The sequence below is a fragment of the Aegilops tauschii genome, chromosome 5 (genome assembly GCF_002575655.3).
Source record: "Aegilops tauschii subsp. strangulata cultivar AL8/78 chromosome 5, Aet v6.0, whole genome shotgun sequence".
Classification (NCBI taxonomy): domain Eukaryota; kingdom Viridiplantae; phylum Streptophyta; class Magnoliopsida; order Poales; family Poaceae; genus Aegilops; species Aegilops tauschii.
Window position 1 is genome coordinate 507543092 of NC_053039.3, and position 24979 is coordinate 507568070.

Here is a 24979-nt window from a genome sequence, read left to right on the forward strand (position 1 = left end):
CTCCAGACCATTCCGGAACTCCTCGTGACGTCCGGGGATCTCATCCGGGACTCCGAACAACTTTCGGGTTTCCGCATACTAATATCTCTACAACCCTAGCGTCACCGAACCTTAAGTGTGTAGACCCTACGGGTTCGGGAGACATGCAGACATGACCGAGACGCCTCTCCGGTCAATAACCAACAGCGGGATCTGGATACCCATGTTGGCTCCCACATGTTCCATGATGATCTCATCGGATGAACCACGGTGTCGAGGATTCAATCAATCACGTATACAATTCCCTTTGTCAATCGGTATGTTACTTGCCCGATATTCGATCGTCGGTATCCCAATACCTTGTTCAATCTCGTTACCGGCAAGTCTCTTTACTCGTACCGCAATGCATGATCCCGTGACTAACGCCTTAGTCACATTGAGCTCATTATGATGATGCATTACCGAGTGGGCCCAGAGATACCTCTCCATCACACGGAGTGACAAATCCCAGTCTCGATCCGTGCCAACCCAACAGACACTTTCAGAGATACCCGTAGTGCACCTTTATAGTCACCCAGTTACGTTGTGACGTTTGGCACACCCAAAGCACTCCTACGGTATCCGGGAGTTGCACGATCTCATGGTCTAAGGAAAAGATACTTGACATTGGAAAAGCTCTAGCAAACGAAACTACACGATCTTTTATCCTATGCTTAGGATTGGGTCTTGTCCATCACATCATTCTCCTAATGATGTGATCCCGTTATAAATGACATCCAATGTCCATAGTCAGGAAACCATGACTATCTGTTGATCAACAAGCTAGTCAACTAGAGGCTTACTAGGGACACGTTGTAGTCTATGTATTCACACATGTATTACAATTTCCGGACAATACAATTATAGCATGAACAATAGACAATTACCATGAACAAAGAAATATAATAATAATCATTTATTATTGCCTCTAGGGCATATTTCCAACAACATATTAGGCAGGGTACAATTGATAGCGTCATTAGATAGAAGAACACGGCAGCTATAAACTCAAGATGTATGGTGAGAATTAGGAGCAAAAATGTTTTCATGCAATGGAAACTTAGTGATCCCTACCTTAGCACAACCTGGATGTGGGCAAACAAAATCCTTTTGACCTGTGTTAGTAAGATGGTGGCCCTTCAACTTAAATATATACAAATGGAAACTTAGTGAATCCCTACCTTAGCACAACCTAGATGTGGGCAAACAAAATCCTTACCTGTGCTAGTAAGATGGTGGCCCTTCAACTTAAATATATACAAATTACTGCAAAACAAACATGAAATGATTCATCAAATTTGCCGCCTCCCTTCCCTCGACAAATTCACCGCAAGCTCCTCCCCCCTCCACGGTAGCAACACTCCTCCTCTCCACGCCACTGGTGAAGCCCATCCGCTCCTGTCCCTACAGCCTCACTTCCTTGATCCTCTCCCCTCCATAGCATCGGGCGGCACCTCCTCTCCCCGCCATCAATCTTGTCCCCTATTGCACTCACTCCATTCGCCTCCACATTCCTATCTTATTTGCAACATATTCCATCAAATAAATCTAGATTTCAAAGCTCAAGAAAATTAACAAAATGTTGTCCTTATTTAAATTGAGCAAGCTAGGTACATCAGAAAAATGGAGTACATGTAGTACAACTAATTTACTACATGATAAATTAGGGTTATTGTTTGAACTTGTAAGTAGAATATAAAATGGATTATTATAAAATTCACTTGCGGACTCTCGTCATTCATGCTGAGACATAAAAAGTATTATTAAGTAGAGACTTCGAATGCACACCTAAGAAAGATACTTCTCGCGCTGACATATGTGCTTTGTCATAGAGATAATTTCATGGTTGCACGAGTGCCTGTGTATGTCGAAGGAAGATAATTTCCCATGAACAACAATAGTAATCCTTCCTCAATTTTTTTACGGGGAGTCCTTCCTCATGTTTATCGGAAGCGCTAGAAGAAACCTGAAATTTAACTGACTTGCAACAAAGCTATACGATTTTCCGTATGTCATCATGCGAGAGTCTGAAATGCTACCTCTTTATAGGTGAACCATGCCCGCTACACCCCCCCCCCCCCCCAGTTTTTACAATTAACCCAAAAATTAAGTGCAAGTATAAATAGCTAAGTGTTTTTGCCTAGTAAGTTTGCATGTGCAATGTACGATCTTGACCAATACTCTTTTGAATGATACATCTACCACAAATAACACACAGTTAAAGGTCAAATGGAAAACTCAGGGAGCTTGAATATAATAGCCACCATGTACAACTCGTTAGGATATTGTCAGTTGGGTAACAATAAAAAGTAGTACCCATGATTAGATCCATGGAGGGCTTATAGTCCTATTGCTCATAGAATAGACAACGACCCAAGAATAAATGTTGGATGAATGAATTAAAAAAATGGTAAACAGAATAGAACCACACATAAAGGGAGCATAATTATGGAGAAAATGGAACATAATGTACTGGACAACAACAGGCAACCATGTTATGATTTTTGTAGAGTTACTTCAAACTTGATTGTGAGATGTCGTCTATTCCAAGTCAATAATGCGTAAAAATACATTGGAAAGAGAATATAAAAACTAAGCAATAAAATCTGCTATTGCTCTACAAAAAAAATTGTACAATATCTTTACCGAGATTATGTTCTCTCTTTCCACTTCATTGAGATTCATCACTGGAAAGGCATTGAAATTGCTTATTTGTCGACACTCGACATAGGAGATCAATAATACTTTTGCAGTAAATCACGGAAGAGGAAAGACGTGTAAGGAAAGGAACAACAAAAAACAACCAATATTACATTCATTACATGACATGGCACCATACTTTATTTTAGAGAAAATCACAAGCTAATGAGCTGAAACTATAGATACTCATTGAAATAAGATGTGCCTGGTAGAGCAACCCTAACTCTGGCCAACATCAATTTTCATGTATAAAGTTCCAAGCCTAAAGAAAAAAGAAATGCATATGGACACACAAGAATAATGGGTGTGTGATGGTTGGTTAAATAAGTGGACCATTTTCCACTATCATACCTAATAAGCTAACACATGAGACACGATAATCCTAATAAGATATATCAATGCATTATCAACTTGAAGTTTTGCTGCTCAGTTACAACAGTACAGTCTCATAGCAGAGGGTAACATATAGACGAATGTTTCAACTGTACTTCTGAAATCATCATGCTGCAAAAAAGAAACACCAAGTTCAGTGAGCCAAAAGTTATACAATTTGTAAGTTAGGTCTCAAAACACCACCGAGCCAAAAGTTTATTTCAGTCAAGCTTTTTATTGGACATCGTATATCGCTTGGTCCAAAAGTCCAGCAATGGATTTGAATTGTCCATCCTATAATACTGTCCAGATATACATCAAGTAGTTCATGTCTTGCTATCTTGTAATTTTCTTCTCTTAAGTAGGATTAGTTCTCAATTTTGTGTACCGCAACAACATGCATCTTGTTATCTGAAAATTGCTGCATTTGTCATCATGCATTATGCAATTCACGAAGATTAGCTGATGTATTGTTCTTCAGTTACTTCTCGCACACACAATAATTAGGAATGCAAATAGCTCCTTCTAGTAAATTCGATGAACAGAAAACTGTTGATTAAAAAGAGGAAGAGTCAGTATGTTACCGTGGGTCTGTGATGAAATAGCATGTTGTTCCCATCGTACACCAGCCGGGGCTGGACTTAGACCTTTGGGCAGGGTGGATGCGTTTCCAGGCACATTCGCTCGAGTTCCGAAAGGCAGTTACTTCAAAGAATACAAAGAATATGAACAAAATGGTAGCTCACATTACGTGCTTTTATTTCCTTCTTCCCATAAGCATCACTGGCCCTCTTTTTGTGATTTTCAAGAAACTTTTGTGGCAATATAGAACGGCAAATGATAATTTGTACCATAAATAAACAGTTACACGCTCTTTTTTTTTAGGTAATAAGCGCTCCTAATTATACACAACCGAATAAATAGTGAACATTTTTTTCCTTTTCCTTTGAAAAACTAAAAAAAACAAGCAAACGTACATGTCAGGGCACGCCGTCTCATTCTTGGCGCACTCCTCCCATTCCTGCACTTTGTCTGACCACACCCCCTGCAATCTCTCAATCAATCAGCGCCAGTTAATACAAATATCACAAATTTACAAAGCAGTTCACCACGTGATGAACCAGCTACTGTATATACATATCATACGAAAAAATTCTTGAGAACTATTCAGCACCGTTATGTTCTTGTTCAGCGCGTCAGTATACCAAAAGAGATTTGCTAAGTTTGTATAATCTAACTGAGCAGTACATTGGCAGGAAGAGGAAGATTTAGAAGATGGCAATGATGATCCGTAAGTGAGGAGCTGGGAGGTGTTGTTGTTGATGGTGCCGCACCGGGCCTTGACACCCTCCTCGTACTTGCAGTCCCCTGAGACGACACACAGACTGGTGCAAATATCAGGACCGTTTGGCTGCGGTCAGATTCAGAGTAACAATGGTGACAGATTATGGCATTGTGAAACAAAGAGGAAGGTACCAATAAGACAGATTATGACAAAATGTAACAGTCCAGGCCTGAAGATAGGTCCAGTTACCTGCTTCCGTTCTTTATTTTTTCAACACCATCAGTGGCCGTTCATGGTTTCCAAGAACAAATTGGAGAAGGTTGGCTACATCTCTGCCTGAACATAGGTGGTAGGTGAAATCAGCAATAAACATAGGTTAGCATCTGAATCGGATGTTTTCTTTTCCTCTTGGTGACTCACCGTACCCTGCATGAGTTGTAAGACATACAAATTGTATCAATGGTTACATGGGAGAACGAATTGCCTAAACATAAATAGGTTATAACCGACCCGAATGCTGAAGCCAACAAACTCTGTTCTGCTAATGGGAATGGTTCGTGCTTGTTCAAGGAAGCCGCCAACCAACCTGCTTGCCATGCGCGGAGCTAGCAGAAGAATACTGACCTCAACATGGCTATGGCTGCGGCGGAGGTCCTCATTGCGGGCTTGTGGCCATGGCAGCAGCTGCGCCAACGGATATCAGAGAGACGGGAAGAGGAGCTCGACGCATAGATGAGAGGTCGCGGTGGCGGATTCTGGCCCGAGGCGGAGGCCACCATCACCAGACCACGTGCACAACTCCAGCCGGATCTGCCGCACCCCTCGTAGCTCCTCAACGCTGCACCACATCGGGCGCCGCCATGCCCCGACGGTCGCGCCTGCATCATCGTGCGCCTCGGGTTTAGCGCAGGCGGCGACGGCGTCGGTCGGCGGCAGCGGCGTTTCCTCTGGGAGATCGATGGCGATGATCCCTTACATCAGTGGTGGCGATCCCGGACGTGGGATCGCAGGGGATAGTACGTGGGCCGCGACAACGAAGGGTCGGCGGCAGGGAGATCGAACGAGATCGCGGCAACGAAGGACTTCGTACGTCGGCGGCGGCAACGAAGCTGGGACTTCGATTCATAGGGATGGGATCGAGAGGATCCTAAAAATCTGTTATTTCTTTCCTAAAACAAATTGCACCAATAAAAGGGATTGATTGATTTGCATAACTCAAGGAAGTTAGATCCGTGATTTGTTATACGTTAGGAAAGTTCTGGTTGTAATAAAGAGTGGAGAGAAAAATAAACCGATGGACCAGGGCGGGAGGGGATGATGGGAGGAGAGACGAAAAAAACCAGCGAAAATAAACCGTGAAGACTATTCACCAACTGCTCCATTAGGAGCAGAGACTCCTAATGTCTTCTTAGGTTGTTTGTTGGTTTCGTTCCTTTCCCACCCTTCCATCGATCGATATATGGCCCACCCCGTGATCTCCCTCCCACCGATTTTTCCCTCCCTCCGAAAACCAAGACCGGTTTTAATTCGTCACCAGACCCACACGTCCCATGCCTAGAAAAACCAAACCAACCCTTCCACTAGTACAATGCCCGTGCGTTGCCACGGGCCTTTTAATTTTTGTTTTGATTGTATATATACATGTATTGTTGTATATAACTCGATGATTTTCTGGTCCCTTCCAACAACATCGCGTCAACATTCTTGGCGAATGGATTCCTTTTGGACATCAACATAGTACATCTTTATCTCTTTCATACCCTGCAAAAAATAGACATATATAAAAATAAGAAGGGGAGACACCTTTTGTATTATCATGTGCAACAGTATATAAAAAAGAATAATTATTTGTATGCATCTCTTTCAATTGGGTGACACTCAATAAGTTTTCAGTCCATCTATCATAAAGCTTTGTCAATGGACATTTTCAAAGCATCATTGGAAACCATCAGTTGTTATCTCTATTCTCCAAAAGTGAGTATATAAACACATACTAAAATAAAATAAAACTAAGATAAGCCCATATATAATACTTCCTCCGTTCCAATGTAAGTCTTTTTAGATATTTGAATATTGACTACTACATACGGATGAATATAGAAGTATTTTAAAGCGTAGATTCACTCATTTTTACTCCGTATGTAGTCTATATTAAAATCTCTTACAAGACTTATATTTATGAACAGAGAGAGTATATATTCATTAGTCAGGTGCTTGCTTCGAGCATGTGACCGTTTTTACTCGAAGTGAGGCATCATGCTTGTAGACTCACCTATAAATCACTTGTGGGTAATTATTCTCCAGAAATGACTTCCTAGGGTATGTGATATTTTTCACTATATAAAAAAGTATGTGACATTTCTCTAACGGCAAGCAATCAATTTTCCCTAACAAAAAGCAACAACCACTCCTTTTCTTCTCATCTTAAAAAAAGTAGGATGACTGTCATTGGCACAACGCTCACACTCATACCTCATTACCCCATCATGCTCTCCTCGCCACATCATCGTCGCTGTCATGTCTCCCCTCCACGGTATCTCACTGCCGCCTCCCCCCTTGCACCACATCATTCAGATCGCAACTTCCTCTCACTACTCTCTCTCCTTACCTGCATGGCATCGTCCACCCCTCCTCTCCTCCACACTGAATCGAACGATTCCCAGTTCTAAGAAATGCACACTGTCGTAGCTGAGGGCGACCACCACAATGTGGTTTTGCTGCCATGATATATGAAATGATTTATATATTATGCGATATTTTGTCTCTTTTTTTGAAATAATTATAGTCGAGGTATGTGCCTGTGAGTTACCACGGGGCCAAATTTTATTGGGACAAATATGGAAGAAAATCATATAACCAAAAGAAGACTATGTTTTGGTTATGAAGCATACACAGGGTCATCCACGAGGTGCCCTGCACCACCTCGCTCTCAATGAAAATTGTTGATTGGCTCGAACCAGGCAACCGCTGGTCAGCAGATCGTGGAGCTAGTGTGGGTTAACTCCCTCGCTGTGATAAAAAGGTACGGACTACTCCCGTGCACACTTCCTTATTCACATTCTCCTTTTACACACTCCGCTGCATCAAGCGCCGGCGGCAAATAGTGGCAATGGTGGCAGTGGAGCAAGTGCAGAACTCTTGCCTTATCTAACACACAATGAGATTGTCGTGATCGGATTCGATCGGCCTTGACGCCTAGGATTAGCAGGCTGTCATGGACTTCCTCATTGAGGACCATCTTATGCACACCAACCTAATCAATGTTGCCTGTGTTGATGTTGTTGTGTAATATACCATATAACCATTTGATATACCGGGTTCAATGTGACAAAGAATACTAACATTAGTCCGAGCTCAAACTCTTTAAGCAACACAAGACCCAGTTCATCCACAGATTTTGGATAGCTATACAAAATATTTAAGTTCCATTAAAATTAGGAGGTGTACCTCATGTGAGTGGATCCTCTAAACAGCTACTTCCATCCCTTTGGGAAATGACCAATCTTGTACAGAAGAAGTGGAGGAGGTTCAAACTATCGCATCTTCTCACTACCTATTGATTTAAGTTGCAGAATAGCATAACACACATACTCAACATAGATGGCCCCATAAATGAGTGCAAAAATGGTATAACTGTGCACAGATTCATTTGTTAGTTGCTTAATCTGACAAGAAAGTGGAGAAGACAGTAAGCAGAAAAAAACTAAAATCTATGGTAACTAAAAGGAGACCTATCTTTGTGCCCTGCATTATGAGAAAAACCATATCAGAAAACAAACATGCATGAACTTCCCGGAGTATCCGATGTTGCAGAAAAGAATGCAAACGGAAGTGAGCCCAGCTGAGTTCCTAGCTACCTAGTCGAACCTTTGGATGTCTGCATCGGTTGAGTGTAAGCTGCTCACTCACCTGGAGGGGATCAATCGGAATGGCAGCTACCTGGAACGGAGCGTGGAAAGTCAGAAACACCATGGGCCAACACGGTCGATGCCATGGTCACCGGCGCCTCACTCCCACAGCCATGGTCGTGGTAACGGTCGCCAGCGGCAGCATCGACGTCTCCCCCTCGTTGCAATCCTAATCAGCCTCTCCCAGCACTCGTCTCAGGTAAAACGCTTCGTCAGTGCATTAAATTAAAGCTACCTAAGTCAGAGAACATTGACTCTACAAACCATTTTGTTTGAATATTATAAAATACTAAAATTAATTGAATTATAAAAATCAAGGCAAAAAACCTATTTGAAGGAAGGCTTGGATTTATTTCATAACTGAGATACTATAAAACTAAACAAAAACATAAAACTACTACTTCTAATTCAAATATTGTACTAAACAATATTGTGACAGTTGTGTACATTTATTTTTAGAGCACACATTTAAATAGACGAGACATACATTTGCAAGTGTTTCTTACTGCTATCAACAACATTGAACCATCCTTCAATCCTAATAATGATAGTCTCATTCATTGCTGGCTTTGTAACCTTGAAGCAAACTAACGAATTTCAATATTAATTATGCAACTAATAGCAAGCAAGACTTACCAATCAATTGTTGCTCTCCAACTATTTCTCCTAAGAAACGAGTCCTCACTGAAGGTCAAGTATTAAGATATGTACAGCTGAAACCAAGTAGACAGCATGATAGTCCAGCCATTAAACCTTCATTCCTGAGATGAAAAAGGGCAATGAAGATGGTGTCATATGTTGTCTTGTAAACAATCTTGCTTCAACATCAAGATGCCACTATTTCGTACTGTCAACCAAAAAAATATGACGATGTTTGCACTGCCACTGCCTCACAAATTAGTCAACCTCATGAACTATAAAAACAATGCAATATAAGTGCTCGTGACTCAATTATAAGAACCAAAAGGTAGCCATCATCACTTGGTCTATATTCCTAGCTGCATTCAAGCGGTACAATCAGCAATTCGGCAAACTAATTCGAAACACCTTTGAGGAAATTTGCTTACAGGACAATGTACCTAGGGGAAAATCCATCTAATCTTTAATCACTGAGGTGCTCAAAGAGAACATTCAATTTCAGGATATTAGCATATCTCTCCAATATTTTTTAGGGACAAAAATATGAGCAATGCCTGTGGACTGACAAGGACGGAGACAAGCATCTGATTGCATAGCGGCATAGTAGCGCGGTTGTCATGCATGGGTAAGTAGGGAGTACGGCGCAATGGCATCATCCACAGCTAGGACCGCGACCATGAGGCAGACGAGGATGGGAGTGGCGCCAGGACGAAGTAGAACCTGTAAGCCAATCTTATGGTTAGGTCAGCAATGACATGCCATGATAGATCAAATATTCAAACTGGAACCTATAAGAAATCTTAGTCGAGCCTTATATCAAAGTCAAACCTGTAACCGAACTTAGTCCAGTATCCTAAGTGTATAAGTTGACCATGGAAAAGGAACACATTTTGTCCAAACAGTACATTGCTCATGTCTTGCCTGAATTTTTTCATGGTCGTGACAATAAATGATCAGGATTATTATTGTTCAATATGGCTTCTTAACACACATACACATGCATATGTCTAACAACAAAGAGCCCAGTGGAAAAATTTCGATCTCAGAAACTACTTAACTCGATTCATTTCACACAATTCAGAAAATATTCTGATCCAAATATTCCAATCCCAATGAACTGATTAGTGAGAAAAAATCAATTATCATTAACACACATAATTTGCAGCATCTCGTAATAAATTGATACCCCATATGCATGAAGCCTCGACCTCACATTGGTATCCCATATGCATGAAGCCTCGAACAAGATAGTCCGACACTGGGTCCCTAAATTCACGCATATGGTCAAATCACTAAACATAAGAACAACCAAGCCTCGATTGGTATCCCATACCCATGCAGCTTGCAACGATTCAAGGAAAATTTGTCGAGAAGGAGTTGTGTTGCTTGCTTGCTTGCCGATGCCAGCTACTTGCGATTGCGCTCCACAGAACTGAATCGTCAAGCCAAATTGTGGCACGACTTTATCTCCACACGGTAAAACACGCAAAGGATACTTAAAGGAGTTAACACATGGGTACGGAGTGCTACATAAATTCTTTTTTCCTCTTAGCATTTTCAAGAACAAGCGTATGAAAATACTTTCGTGAGGTCTAATCGAATATCTGAATTGGAGTGTGTTGTCCATACATGTAACTACTAAGCCTAGTTCAGTGTAAGAATTTTGTAGTGTCTAGTCTAGTCCATACATGTAACTAACCTAGTTCAGGGTAAGATTTTTCTGTCAAGAAGAATCAAGCAGCTAGTGAAAACAAGACAAAGCTTGGACAAGTTTGTACAGAAAATACCTTGGTAATTTTCTCCGAGTACAGTGCTCAGTTGTAACTCCTTTAGCAGTATGCAGAATTGCAGACCATACAAATATTTACTGACTGCAGCAGATCTTGAACAAAGCATGCCACAATTCTGCTCGTAAAAACGTATGGCAACTCTCTTTACCCTGCATCCGTTGCCTATAAGGTACCTACAACATAGAAGTGGAGTTGTTTAACAAAAAGGTGCCTATAACAGAGAAGTGGAGTTTAAAAGAACAAAGTGGAAATAACAGTAGTAGTGAGCCACCACTTCAGGCCATTTTGTAGCATAGTCTTGACCAAGCCTGGCATAAACGAACTGAGAATAGTGAAACCGTGAATCCTGATTACCATGGCCAAGTCTGGAAAAGAACTGTAGAATCATTACCAAGTGTGTAAATGAACACCAGATGAGCAAGAATCAGACATGAGCAGCCACATCATGAAATGTATTCGGAATAGCTTACCACTGGATCAATGAACATATTTTATTTAAGTTGAACAATTTCTTCTCTCAAGTAACTTGCACTGCAGCAGAACCCTTTCAGCACCAAACATGCTACTACCATTATTTTGTAGTGTAAAACTTCCAAATCCTTCTAAATTTTGTTTGTAATATCCTTGTTAATAAAACTAACACTCGGCCAAAGACAGCAGGCCTAACCTGTAAATGTACTTAACAATGAAGACAAGATAGTGATTCATCATCAGTTTAATTACTTGTAGAAAGCCAGTTCATCTTGATTCCTGAACTTCTTACCTACAAAAACGTTGATAGATTTTTTCCAGTTAACAATATTCTAATGGTTGGCGACAAGAACACCAATATACATTGAAAGTTAACAATAGGACAGTATACATTGGAAGTTAATCTGCATAATATCCTTGATAATTTAAGAAGGAATCATATTTGGCTCGCTGTTCTCGATGGTTATCACATAGAACTTGATAATACCAAAAGGAATAAGCAGCAATTACAAAATTGGTGTCTGCGTCTCAAGGCGATTCCAGTAAACTGAAGAGATTCTTACTGAATTAGCTTCTGATCATAGAAAACAAGTTCCCATGTATGTGCAACAAATTTATGCAATACTAATGGCTCCAAACCATATATATGCGCTCTGTATGAAAGTTTTACGGCTTGATAATGGAAAACAATGTCACCTAGATGCAATGTAGCAATTTCCAAAATTGCTTATGAGTGTTATATAAAGATGGCGCTAATTAGTTGGGCATGGGAATCAGTTCTAGCAAGATGGCACTTTTCCATTACGACTCAGGTTTGAAACCAAAACAAGACCTCTAGGAAAATTGATGTTCTGAAAAATCATGAGTCTACATAACATTGAGAAAAATAATGAACATTTAACAACAAAAGTGCAGGACAACGTCATCCATATTTTAATGCATTGCACATATATGATGCAAGAGAAAACATTAGAAAGATTGTTAGAAGGATGAAATTCAAATCAGAGAGTACTAAATTAAATAGAACATTACAAATGCTGAAGGACCAACATAAAGACAGATTACTTCAGCGCGAGTAATTTTGTAAGAACCAAGAACATGGCTATCATTGGTAGCATCAGCCATGTCGATAATTGCTCATTTTGATAATTTCTTGTGGTATGAAATTGATCACAAAATCATCCTTCGAAATTGTATATATGATAGATGTATAATGCATTTTTTCTGAGCAATGGACGCATATTCTGAACCTATGTATAAGCAATAATAATTCGACACTGAAGAACAAATTTAGGAATCCCCATTGATGCCTGCATCATCCAAAAATCAGCCATCTGATGTTTAGGAGCTACAGGCTGAAGAAGACAAACCTGAAGAGTAGGTACTCGACCAGAATTGTGCCGGTGCCAAAGAAGCACTGCAAGCACAACATTGGCATGGTTAGGATTAGTCAATCTTAATCCCAATCATCCAGGCAACATTTGGCATGTTTAGGAATAGTCCGATCTTAATCCCAATCAACCATGACGGCTAATCTTAAATCCACACGAACCCCAGCACGGGTACCTCCGTCCACACGAACAAATTGCAGGTAGGCGACGGGCGGAGCCCAGGAGGCGCCTCACCTTGATGCGCGTGGCGGGTTCCTGGAGGCGCGGAAGCACTCCTCCTGCCCGGCGGCGGGGTCATCGGCAAAGCGGCGATGGAAGGAGCCCAGGAGTCCCTCGCCTCGGCGCGCGTGGCGGGTTCCTGGAGGCGATCAAGCACGGCCGTGGCGGTACCGTACGCTTCGTCGCCGGCGGCAAGCTTGGAGGGAAGAGAGGGGCAAGGCAGCAGGAATGGAGCGGCGGCGGCGCCGAACGAGGGCAGGAGGCAGCGCCGGCGGCGGCTCGTCTCGGATCTCGGCGGCGGCTCGTATTGGAGTAGAGATGAGATCGAGAGGAGTCGGCAATGAAGGCGATGGAGCGTTTTTTCTGCCGGGTGTGGGGTTTTTTTTGGCCTGCGTGAGGTGGGGTGGGGGAGAGGATGAAAAAAAACCGGACAAAAATGATAGGACGAAAATAAATCCGGAACAGAGACTACCATCTAAAATATTAAGAGTAGAGATTCTTCCAGCTATCCCACCCCTCTATATACAACCCATTAACAGTCGCGGTAAGGGCGCCTCCTCCTTATGTCCACGTCATCACCTAGCGACGAGAAGAGAAAAAAAAATCAGGCCAGCAATTGGAGAAAACGTAGCCAAGTTGCCTTCCTGAGGAGCTACCATAACGCCAAACCCTCCCCCACGAATGCGTCCCTTTCTCTTCTTTCCTTTCCCCCTCCTAGATTTTCTGCCGCCGCCGCAGTCGCCACCGGCCGCCTTCGGCGCAGCCGCCAACCAGCGTGACCTCCCCTGCCTCCCGCCCTCGCCTGCCACGAAGAAGACCGGCTCATGATGTGCCGCTCGGTGGTGCCTCCCTCACACGGCCACCGCCCCTGTATCCTCCCACTTTTCTCGTTGCCGCCTCACTTGGTGCTCGACTGGAGGAGTTCGATCCGTCGCGCCACTGCTGCGCCTCTCCCTCCTCGGTGCTCAACAGGAGTGTGCGCGCGTGTGCACCGTCTCGGGAGAAGGAGGAGGTCGTCGGGGCTGGCTTCCCTTTTGTTCTGGCCGTGGAGCTCCGCAAGTCGGTGAGTCCCCAATCCAGTCCTGAGTCCTGACTCCCCCCCTCCCCCTCTCTCTCTATGTCTCTCTCTTCCTCTCCCCATCAAAGAGAATCTGCCGACCTCGAGGTGTAGGCGGCCATGGCAAAGATTACACAAGATGTTTGATGAAAGGCCAGCAGCTCCTTTTTTCAACTGTTTTTATGAGGCCCAGTTGCTAAATTGCAATGATAAATTATAAATGCGTAAAGACCCACTGGTTTCGTCGCAAGTGGAGCTCTCTACATATTTACTTTTATGAGGCACTTATTGTTCTTTCAGGTTGTTGTCTAATTGGTGTGATTTCAATTAGCAATTTCCTATGCTTTTGACTATGGAAAATGGCAGCAAGGTAACCCAGGTAAGATTTGCTCTTCAACTTATTGTTCGTTCATATTCAGTTCAGGAATCAGAGTCATCCCTCCACTGGTTGTTGAGTGCCTAATGGCATCCAATGTTTATCATCCACATGGACCATAGCATGATATATCTGAATTTTGCATGTGTTTCTTGGAACAGACAAACATTGCGCCCAGCTACTCTTACTGTGGCGCGGCAGCGTAAACTCCTCTCCCTTTATCCACAGTCCTGTTTACCAATTTTCTCAGGCGGATGCGCTCCTATGTGTCCATGTTGTTACTTGCTACTGCCTATATGTCTATTTTTACAGGTTCTTGCGCTACTTTGTAGAGAAAAATCTGAGATTTTGGGTCATTCGGGGATGGATTAACATGTTTAGGGTTCAGACACTAGCTTCAAGAATGTGGTTACAGTATTTCACTTCCCTTGGTCCCTACAAATTGCAAGATAGATCAGAGTATTTCTGTTTTGGAGCTGGTGCTCTGTTCGTGAAGCTCAGTGTCTTAAGAAGATCAGTCACGTCCGAAGGGTAACTGTTTATCCATGAAGCACTTGGGGTATGATCCAGTGTTCCAGTATATATCGTCAACTCAAGTACCTTTGAGCTCTCGCTCAAACTGAAAATTTTACTTGTCTTCTAGCATGAGATCAACGACACTTGAGAGATGGCCATGTGGTAACATGCAGACCTCTTGAATAGTTCATAGAAAAAAAGGAGGAGGCTTTATATAAGAGAAAGTGGCAAGAAAATGTCGAAAAGCATCTGTGTACACCGTACAGAACCTGAGTTAGAAACAAGGGACAAGAGGAGAGCCTTATTCGTTTTTTGTTGATCGAGATGTTGAAAATGCACAACACATCGAAATGGATACCTCAGGAGGTTGGTTGTTGTTTTTCTCTTTCCTTTTTTTATTAATTCTGAAAGATTATTGTTGCTGAACATACTGCCACACTATGGACTTCTTGACCCTAAACAAAGTTCTGTATAATTCTGCATCAGGAATCAAAGAGGGAACCATAAATGATCTCAATGCAGCAAAAGTTTCAGCAATGAAAGCTGCTGAAATAGGTGAGTGTTGCCTCAGTTTATTATCACTATCTCAAGGATTTGTGTACTCATCAGCTGGTTTAGTTTCTTCTTCCGTACTATATCTAAAATGTATCACCTATTAAAAATGCGGCTTTCAGTGAAGAAAAGCGCGGATAGTAAATTTGTCAGGCTGAACATTTCCCATCTTGGAGCAGCAAACTTATTTTCATTTGAGTTGTTTCAATTCCATCTTGTAATTTTTTTGTACTATTATTCTGCTGAGCAACAACATATGTACCACAGCACCTAATTAATTACTCTGTGATGCAAGACACCGAGGAGGGTCCGTCGGTAGTCAAGAAACAGGAGCTCGACGCCGACCTGGAGAAACTCTACGTAGCAGACTGAGACTCTCGGCCTACAAGGAACTCTGTCTGCGACTGTCGCGGCGCTGGCGATATCAAGTGCCTCGGATGTACATGCTTCACTGGCTTGTTTATCCCTGCATGCCGGCGCATCCGCACCAACTATAATCTTGTTGAAACTTAAGTTAACTAGGGAATGGGTAGCTTGTTAGACTGAATCAACGAAACTACAGGTGCCTTAATGCTTATGTGTCTGTTCCGAGGAGAGGCAGAATAGCAAGGTAGGAAACAAACAGAGTAGCGAGCTATATTTACCAAGTCAAGAACTAATGTTATTTGCCGTGCCGGTTTATCAGACTGTAGAATTTTGTATAGGTTCAGGAGGTGCTCTTGCAATACAACATTGTGAGAACGATTGTAAGTTCATGTTCATGTGGAGATATTTTCTTGGTCATTATCATAGTTTTTGGGCCCTGGCATGATCATTTTGACTTCTCATTATTTCCGTTTTTGGTGAGAATTTTTCTGTGAAGGCAGACGCAAATGGAGGTCAAAATCTACTGATTGGGTCAGACGTACATGCATGATGTTTTTGTTGCTGGATAGACATGGAAATTTGAGAACGACGCCTGAACTGGACGATACTGCTGCTAATACATGAACCTGATAGCTGCTGCAACAATTCCATCATCTAATGATGTTCTGAATAATTCCCTTATTTATTTCGACATGAAGCATGTGTAATACTAGGGCATCCACACCAAATGCAATCTTGTTGAAACCTGAAGTTAATTAGTTGACCTTGTATGGTCCAGCTCGTCATATATTCGCTCATTAGTTGAAACCTGTACTCCCAAATTATTTCCTCATTATCAGCATTTAGAGGCTGACAAACTATTTGAAGGCCAGCCTGACGCCCATAGGCGGAGGCAGCAGGAGTTGGTGGAGTGGCAGATGCGGGCGGTGTCGGCAGTTGAGGGAGGCTTGCCGGTCGGAGTGACATGAGTAGTCCGAGAATTGCGTCACAAGAGGCTGCTTCTCTGACTAGGTTGCTCTGCCTCTTTCCACCGTTTCCTTTTGCGTCGCTAGATTATTGCTCGTCAGCTGTTCATACATATGTCTGCGAGCCTGTGTGTTTCTTTGTAGTCCATATCATGTGATTCACAGACTGCTCTAAAATTTTGTTTTGTCTTGGACAGGTCCGTGTAGGTCGGCTGCTAATTCCAGTTTGCGTGCAGTTGAGGTGCGTATCAGTTTCATTTTCATCAGGCTTTACTAGCTTCAGTTTAGTTCCATTTTCGCATTACTACTTTTTCATATGGGTTGGAGTGAGAGCTATGATATTCTCTTTTGAGGGTATGACTATCTGAATGAGTACTAAGCATACAATTATATTTAAGAACAAAGTAGAAAAAGGAAAGGAGTCAATACAGACCTGATCAGCAGGAAAGCACACATGGTGAGATGCACTGATACCTTTTCTTTCTGAAATTTTGTTAAACCATTTACACTTATCCATCTGGAAAGTCAGTCCAGTGTACGACGCAAACATAGTAGCGTAGATGACTAAGGCGTGGAAAGGCGTGACAAATGAGTAATGATCTCTATATGACTAAGACATGTGTTGCTACGTAAAATGGACACACGGGACGAGCTGAGACACTCAGACAATACAAGTGCGCACAGGACCGCCTCAAGAGGTGCGCCCGGGGCGCACCCCAACCACTAGTAACACACCAATCCTTCCATCCTTCCAGCGATCCCACCCTTTTGAAGTGTCGGCATATCTCTTCTTTGTTTAATAATGTATTATATTCAATAAAAAATGTATGAAAAAGTGTCAGCATATTTCGTTGCCAAGTATCAGTTAACCCCTTTCGGTGTATACATTATTTAATAACAAAAATGAATACTTCTTTTGGCTGGGATAGAGAAATACGATAGTACGCAATCGGGAGATATGATTTTCCTAGCTCTATCGAATCAAGCATTGCCATATGCATCGGCCAAAGGATCACGATGAGAAGGAAAAGAACACAAAAATCTGCGGTGTTTATTTCTATATTTGTGGAGCTCTTTTACGGTGATTGACGAGTTACCACTCGTAATTTCGTGTAACTCCGCCTCTGATTTTTTCTAACCGTTGGATCAAAGAAATCATTTAAAGGTTTTTTATGTGTGAAAAGGATAGAGTAGTAAATTAGCAGGTCAATCCAGTCGCTAGTCAATCCCTCGCACAGCCTTCGTCGTTGTCAGTTTATTAACCTCCTCAATCCCCTCGCACAGCCGCCGCCGCCGATCCTCCCCTCGACCGTGGCGACGACGGCGTCCCTCCTGGCGGTCGTGCCACCGCTGCCTCAGACCGTCACACGGCCGCAGCCGCCTATACTTTTTCTCGCACCTCCCCTAATCCAGTTCCCGTCCAAAGCCGCCGCCGCAAACAAGGGATCCCACCGGACCTCGCCGCCGCCGCAATCAAGGGATCCCGCCGGATTGCCGCCAGGAGCCGCGGGAACTGCATGCCATCAGGCGCGGCGTGCCGAGCCCGCCGAAGCCTCCTCTGCCCCACCGCCCCCTCCACCGCATCCCTCCGTCGAGCATCCGGTCATGCCGAGCAACGCCGCGGACCAGTCCGTAGGCAGGTAGCCACCATTCCTGCCTTCCTCCACCCACTTCCCTGACCCCCTCCCATTACCTTGCCATCACACTAGATTGAGAAAACTGTTGTTAATTCCACGGTTAGAAGGCAAAAGCCTGTAATACCTTATCTTCAGTTGAATGTAACGTCAGCTGCACTCAAGGCAAAAATGATACTGTACTAACTAAACATTTTGCTGGCTTCTCTAATTATTTTGCGTCTTTGTCTAGCTGGTTGTTTTGCAAATGGGAGTATAATTTTCTTCCAGGATGGTGTTCCTTCCTTTAGCTGCAAATTTAAACTGCAGACAATTGCTATGCAACCTAGGCTTTGAGCCAGCTCATATTTAGTCAGTCTCGTTAGTGCAACAATCATGAAGTAAAAAGCAACTAGATATTGGTGTTCACAATTTATTCAGTGCAATATTCATGTGAAGGCACCAAATCCCCCCCCCCCCCCCCCCCCCACCCCACCCAAATTTTCCTGGTTCTGCAGTTAGGCAATTACCACATGCTTTCCTGCAGTGAAGCATCTGCTGTTATGATATGCAGGCATGAGTACCAGAGGGTGGCTACCATTGTTTGTAGGATTAAGGAAATGATCTGGATGAGGGCCATGGGCTTAGTCAGAGTAGTTCAGGATGATGGGAGCTGAATCTGTATTTAGTTTGTTTTTGTTTTGCACATCGGACATCGGTAGGCAAAGCCTAGTGTTTGTTTGGCTTCGGTCATGTCCTTGGTTACAGTACCGTTGAATCTGCAAGTTAAAGATCAGACATTTACTAAAACTGAACCAAGGAAATTTGGATTTCATAGTTACAGTTGCAGGAAATGGTCATATTATGACTGAAATATATTTAAAATGTCTATTTAGTTCTGTTTTCATATATAACCTTGTAAGTAGAAACATGTATAACTCAAACAACCATACATCTAGTTAATTTTGCACAGGCAGCAATGTTAAGTCTTACTACGAACCTAGCAATAAAAATGATGAAGCTCCTGTCAATTTTTCGAATAGTTAGCTTGAGACAATATTCTCTTCTTCTCTAATGGAAATGACAGAGCTGCTGTCAATTTTTTGAAAAAAAGTTGTTTTTCAGACTCATCTATCTCAGACAAAATGAAGACTTGAATGGTAGTGAGAGAGCTGCAATTATTTAACTTCATATCTTGGCTTACATGCTTGTTCTTCCGTAATGCAGTGAATATGTAAATCTGTACTAAACAATTGAGTTTTGCTGTGTTGAGAATACCTGCTTGTTGTTCATTCCTTATCCCCTTGTATGCAGGATCTATCTGGCCGACCTCATTTGAGCTGCGGCTTAAGTATTCCTACTGCACGGGTTTGCACATATGATACATAGGTATTGTGAAATTTCGCAGTTGTTTTCAGTTTTCTGCAATGTTGATTTGAAAAGCTTTCGATGTTATGTTTATGTATGCCAGACTTAAGAAAGAATTTCATAGTCACATTTGACATATTCAGATCAAGTTTATCCCTCCGATTATGTTACATTCAACTCTTCCTCTCTCCAGTGAATAATTTTTGACATATCTTAACAAGACTTTTTTGTCATCTTTTAGCTGGTGTGATGAGATTTTGGCACCTGTACATTCCTTGTACCAACTTAGGCGAATAATAATTTATTTGTTTTTGTGACGGTTGGTTGAGCACATCTTCTAGACTCTTGTGAATACATCTGGGACAACGCTTCACATCAGTCAGGTATATATTGCTTCCGTTTCAAGTGAAATCCTCTCCCATAGCCCCTGCCCCAGATGAAGTGAGCTATATATGTGTATGATGATCCTCCTTTCCTAAAAGTGAGATTGCCATATGTAGTTCAGAATTGACCTGTCATGCTTAATTTACACAGCATCTAAATCATGAGCTTACGAAGCTGCTGTTTTGGAGTTGTGTGCCACAATACGAGTAGTAAATTTGTGAACCTGCTATGTAATGTTCAGGTTCCAGCAAGGAAATTTGTGTGCCGCTATCCTGAACCTCCTCTGCTTTCTCTGAAACAGGGTTGCCATGTGAAGAAAAAGGATATGTGGGAGCTTTTGAATGGACAAAGGCTTCAGCAAGGAAGAGAAGACAGCTGCATTTCCTTACTTGCAATTCCAGTAACTATCTTTGTTATAACTTGTAGAGTGTACCCGCAAAAAAAACTTGTAGAGTGTGATGGATTAATTAGGATGCTATGTAATCAGAGTACGTACCCTATCATATGTATCATGACTGATTGCGACCAAGGTCTGCATTCTATGAAGAAGGCTCCCATTTATATGTTTATTAGTGACATTGTGTTGTGCTTGCTCTACTACTTCTGTACATTATTTGTGGAATTGGTCTTGTTGTTCACCATTGCTGAAAATCAGTTTCAGTTAGCGTACCCTTATGTAGCACTATTTCAAATGGAGTTGGTCGAGTCCTCCTGCTCATTTTTTATGCCAACGAACATTGTTGTCGCCTGAAATGCTTGTACAGAAGGAGCACTGGAGACTACATGTTTGGGCCTATCCTAAGCTTGTTGATAGGTGATCATTTCAGTACTGGCTTGTCATGTACTGACCCTGAACTTTGAAACTGATTCAACCAATGTGCTATCTGATTGGTTATACCTAGGTACATGTACAACTATATGATGGAAAATATGCATTTTGACAAATTGTACCCAAAATGTTAGCTAATACTCTTTGCTTGTCTCATGAAATGTGCCTGCGCAAATTTGCATCCTATCAGCTCCCCAATGCTTAACTAGAAGAACTGATTCTATAGTTCTGTTTTGGTAGAAACTTGATTCATTCGTTCCTGTATAAATAGCTAAAGGAAAAGAAATCCAAAACGTAGTGACATTCTTAGTAAAACTGGTCGTTTAATTGACGTTATGAACATAACACTTGTTTGGACTAGTGCGGCATATGCAATACAAAAATAGTAAAAGCCAAAATTTATTGTGCGGGCATCAAAGGAACCTTTCATCTAAAAATTGAGCAACAACTCAAAGTTGAAAGCCTATTATTGTAAACATAGTCTCACAATTGTCACTTGAATGAAGTGATTGTTGGTTCAAAAATAATGTAAACACTACTTGGGACAATAATTCAGCTCTAAAGCTTGAAATTGTAGTGGGACAGCCCACCTGGTCATCGCCATGTCAATGTAGTTTTGGGTTCGGACTACCCATACTGGTGGTAGTAGTAAAATTAGAGGACACATGTGTTGGAAATATGCCCTAGAGGCAATAATAAAATGGTTATTATTGTATTTCCTTGTTCATGATAATTGTCAGTTGTTCATGCTATAATTGTATTAACTGGAAACCGTAATACATGTGTGAATACACAGACCACAACATGTCCCTAGTAAGCCTCTAGTTGACTAGCTCGTTGATCAATAGAAGGTTATGGTTTCCTGACCATGGACATTGGATGTCATTGATAACGGGCTCACATCATTAGGAGAATGATGTGATGGACAAGACCCAATCCTAAGCATAGCACAAGATCATGTAGTTCGTTTGCTAGAGCTTTTCTAATGTCAAGTATCATTTCCTTAGACCATGAGATTGTGCAACTCCCGGATACCGTAGGAATGCTTTGGGTGTACCAAACGTCACAACGTAACTGGGTGGCTATAAAGGTGCACTACAGGTATCTCCGAAAGTGTCTGTTGGGTTGGCACGAATCGAGACTGGGATTTGTCACTCCGTATGACGGAGAGGTATCTCTGGGCCCACTCGGTAATGCATCATCATAATGAGCTCAATGTGACTAAGGAGTTAGCCACGGGATCATGCGTTACGGTACGAGTAAAGTGACTTGCCGGTAACGAGATTGAACAAGGTATTGGGATACCGACGATCGAATCTCGGGCAAGTAACATACCGATTGACAAAGGGAATTGTATACGGGATTGATTGAATCCTCGACATCGTGGTTCATCCGATGAGATCATCGTGGAACATGTGGGAGCCAACATGGGTATCCAGATCCCGCTGTTGGTTATTGACCGGAGAGTCGTCTCGGTCATGTCTGCATGTCTCCCGAACCCGTAGGGTCTACACACTTAAGGTTCGGTGACGCTAGGGTTGTAGAGATACTAGTATGCGGTAACCTGAAAGTTGTTCGGAGTCCCGGATGAGATTCCGGACGTCACGCGGAATGGTCCGGAGGTGAAGAATTATATATAGGAAGTCCAGTTTCGGCCACCGGGAAAGTTTCGGGGGTCACCGGTATTGTACCGGGACCACCGGAAGGGTCCCGAGGGTCCACCGGGTGGGGCCACCTATCCCGGAGGGCCCCATGGGCTGAAGTGGGAAGGGAACCAGCCCCTGGTGGGCTGGTGCGCCCCCATGGGCATCCCCCTGCGCCTAGGGTTGGAAACCCTGGGGGTGGGGGGCGCCCCACCTGACTTGGGGGGCAAGTTCCCCCCCTTGGCCGCCGCCCCCCTGTAGATGGGATCTCCTCCCTCTCCCTCCCGTGACACCTCTTCCTCCCCGCTTGCGCTTGGCGAAGCCCTACCGGGATCCCGCTACTTCCACCACCACGCCGTCGTGCTGCTAGATCTCCATCAACCTCTCCTCCCCCCTTGCTGGATCAAGAAGGAGGAGACGTCGCTGCTCCGTACGTGTGTTGAACGCGGAGGTGCCGTCCGTTCGGCGCTAGGATCATCGGTGATTTGGATCACGACGAGTACGACTCCATCAACCCCGTTCTCTTGAATGCTTCCGCTCGCGATCTACAAGGGTATGTAGATGCACTCCTCCCCTCTCGTTGCTAGCATCTCCTAGATTGATCTTGGTGACACGTAGGAAAATTTTGAATTTCTGCTACATTCCCCAACAATGGCATCATGAGCCAGGTCTATGCGTAGATTCTATGCACGAGTATAACACAAAGTAGTTGTGGGCGATGATTTGTTCAATTTGCTTACCGTTACTAGTCTTATCTTGATTCGGCGGCATTGTGGGATGAAGCGGCCCGGACCGACCTTACACGTACTCTTACGTGACACAGGTTCCACCGACTGACATGCACTTGATGCATAAGGTGGCTAGCGGGTGTCTGTCTCTCCCACTTTAGTTGGATCGGATTCGATGAAAAGGGTCCTTATGAAGGGTAAATAGCAATTGGCATATCACCGTTGTGGCTTTTGCGTAGGTAAGAAACGTTCTTGCTAGAAACCCATAGCAGCCACGTAAAACATGCAACAACAATTAGAGGACGTCTAACTTGTTTTTGCAGGGAATGCTATGTGATGTGATATGGCCAAAAGGATGTGATGAATGATATATGTGATGTATGAGATTGATCATGTTCTTGTAATAGAAATCACGACTTGCATGTCGATGAGTATGACAACCGGCAGGAGCCATAGGAGTTGTCTTAATTTATTGTATGACCCGCGTGTCAATGAAAACGTCATGTAATTACTTTACTTTATTGCTAACCGTTAGCCATAGTAGTAGAAGTAATAGTTGGCGAGACAACTTCATGAAGACACGATGATGGAGATCATGATGATGGAGATCATGGTGTCATGCCAGTGACGAAGGTGATCATGCCGCGCCTCGAAGATGGAGATCAAAGGCGCAAGATGATATTGGCCATATCACGTCACTTTATGATTTGCATGTGATGTTTGTCATGTTTACATCTTATTTGCTTAGAACGACGGTAGCATAAATAAGATGATCCCTCACTAAAATTTCAAGAGACGTGTTCCCCCTAACTGTGCACCGTTGCGAAGGTTCGTTGTTTCGAAGCACCACGTGATGATCGGGTGTGATAGATTCTAACGTTCGAATACAACGAGTGTTGACGAGCCTAGCATGTACAGACATGGCCTCGGAACACATGCGAAACACTTAGGTTGACTTGACGAGCCTAGCATGTACAGACATGGCCTCGGAACACAAGAGATCGAAAGGTCGAACATGAGTCGTATAGTAGATGCGATCAACATGGAGATGTTCACCGATGATGACTAGTCCGTCTCACGTGATGATCGGACACGGCCTAGTTTGACTCGGATCATGTATCACTTAGATGACTAGAGGGATGTCTATCTGAGTGGGAGTTCATTAAATAATCAGATGAACTTAATTATCATGAACATAGTCAAAAGGTCTTTGCAAATTATGTCATAGCTTACGCTTTAGTTCTACTGTTTAAGATATGTTCCTAGAGAAAATTTAATTGAAAGTTGACAGTAGCAATTATGCGGACTAGGTCCGTAAACTGAGGATTGTCCTCATTGCTGCACAGAAGGCTTCTGTCCTTAATGCACCGCTCGGTGTGCTGAACCTCAGCGTCGTCTGTAGATGTTGCGAAACATCTGACATACACGTTTTGATGACTACGTGATAGTTCAGTGTGTAATGCTAACGGTTTAAAATTGTGGCACCAAAGACGGTTTTGAAACGTCGCAGAACATATGAGATGTTCCAAAGACTGAAATTGGGATTTCAGACTAATGCCCACGTCAAGAGGTATGAGACCTCTGACAAGTTTCTTAAGCCTGCAAACTAAGGGAGAAAAGCTCAATCGTTGAGCATGTGCTCAGATTGTCTGAGTACTACAATCGCTTGAATCGAGTGGGAGTTAATCTTCCAGATGAGATAGTGATGGTTCTCCAAAGTCACTGCCACCAAGCTACTAGAGCTTTGTGATGAACTATAAAAATCAGGGATAGATATGATGATCCTTGA

General features: G+C 42.9%; 3 long non-coding RNA genes across 13 annotated transcripts; 2 read left to right on the plus strand and 1 right to left on the minus strand.

Annotated features, from left to right (window-relative positions):
• Positions 1 to 5894: 5894 nt before the first annotated feature.
• On the minus strand, positions 5895 to 13160 carry LOC109783014 (uncharacterized). 9 transcript variants are annotated; one of them, XR_012183220.1, is made up of 5 exons: positions 12809 to 13147; positions 12554 to 12600; positions 10984 to 11475; positions 10710 to 10885; positions 7964 to 9642 (listed from the first exon to the last, which is right to left on the minus strand). It is a non-coding gene; the product is annotated as an uncharacterized lncRNA (long non-coding RNA). The 9 variants fall into 9 exon arrangements; XR_012183221.1 differs by lacking the exon at positions 12809 to 13147 and adding an exon at positions 5895 to 6136 and having other exon boundaries at positions 7823 to 9642; positions 10984 to 12801; XR_012183222.1 differs by lacking the exon at positions 12809 to 13147 and adding an exon at positions 5895 to 6136 and having other exon boundaries at positions 6848 to 9642; positions 10984 to 12801.
• A 333-nt stretch (positions 13161 to 13493) lies between these two features.
• On the plus strand, positions 13494 to 16108 carry LOC120965350 (uncharacterized). Of its 3 annotated transcripts, none has more exons than XR_005758138.3 (5): positions 13494 to 14229; positions 14388 to 14785; positions 14870 to 15108; positions 15229 to 15297; positions 15590 to 16108. It is a non-coding gene; the product is annotated as an uncharacterized lncRNA (long non-coding RNA). The 3 variants fall into 3 exon arrangements; XR_005758137.3 differs by having other exon boundaries at positions 13494 to 13856; positions 14151 to 14785; XR_005758136.3 differs by having other exon boundaries at positions 13494 to 14785.
• A 1732-nt stretch (positions 16109 to 17840) lies between these two features.
• On the plus strand, positions 17841 to 20562 carry LOC109783015 (uncharacterized). Its single transcript, XR_012183226.1, has 3 exons — positions 17841 to 18265; positions 19553 to 19989; positions 20292 to 20562. It is a non-coding gene; the product is annotated as an uncharacterized lncRNA (long non-coding RNA).
• The last annotated feature ends 4417 nt before the right edge of the window (positions 20563 to 24979 follow it).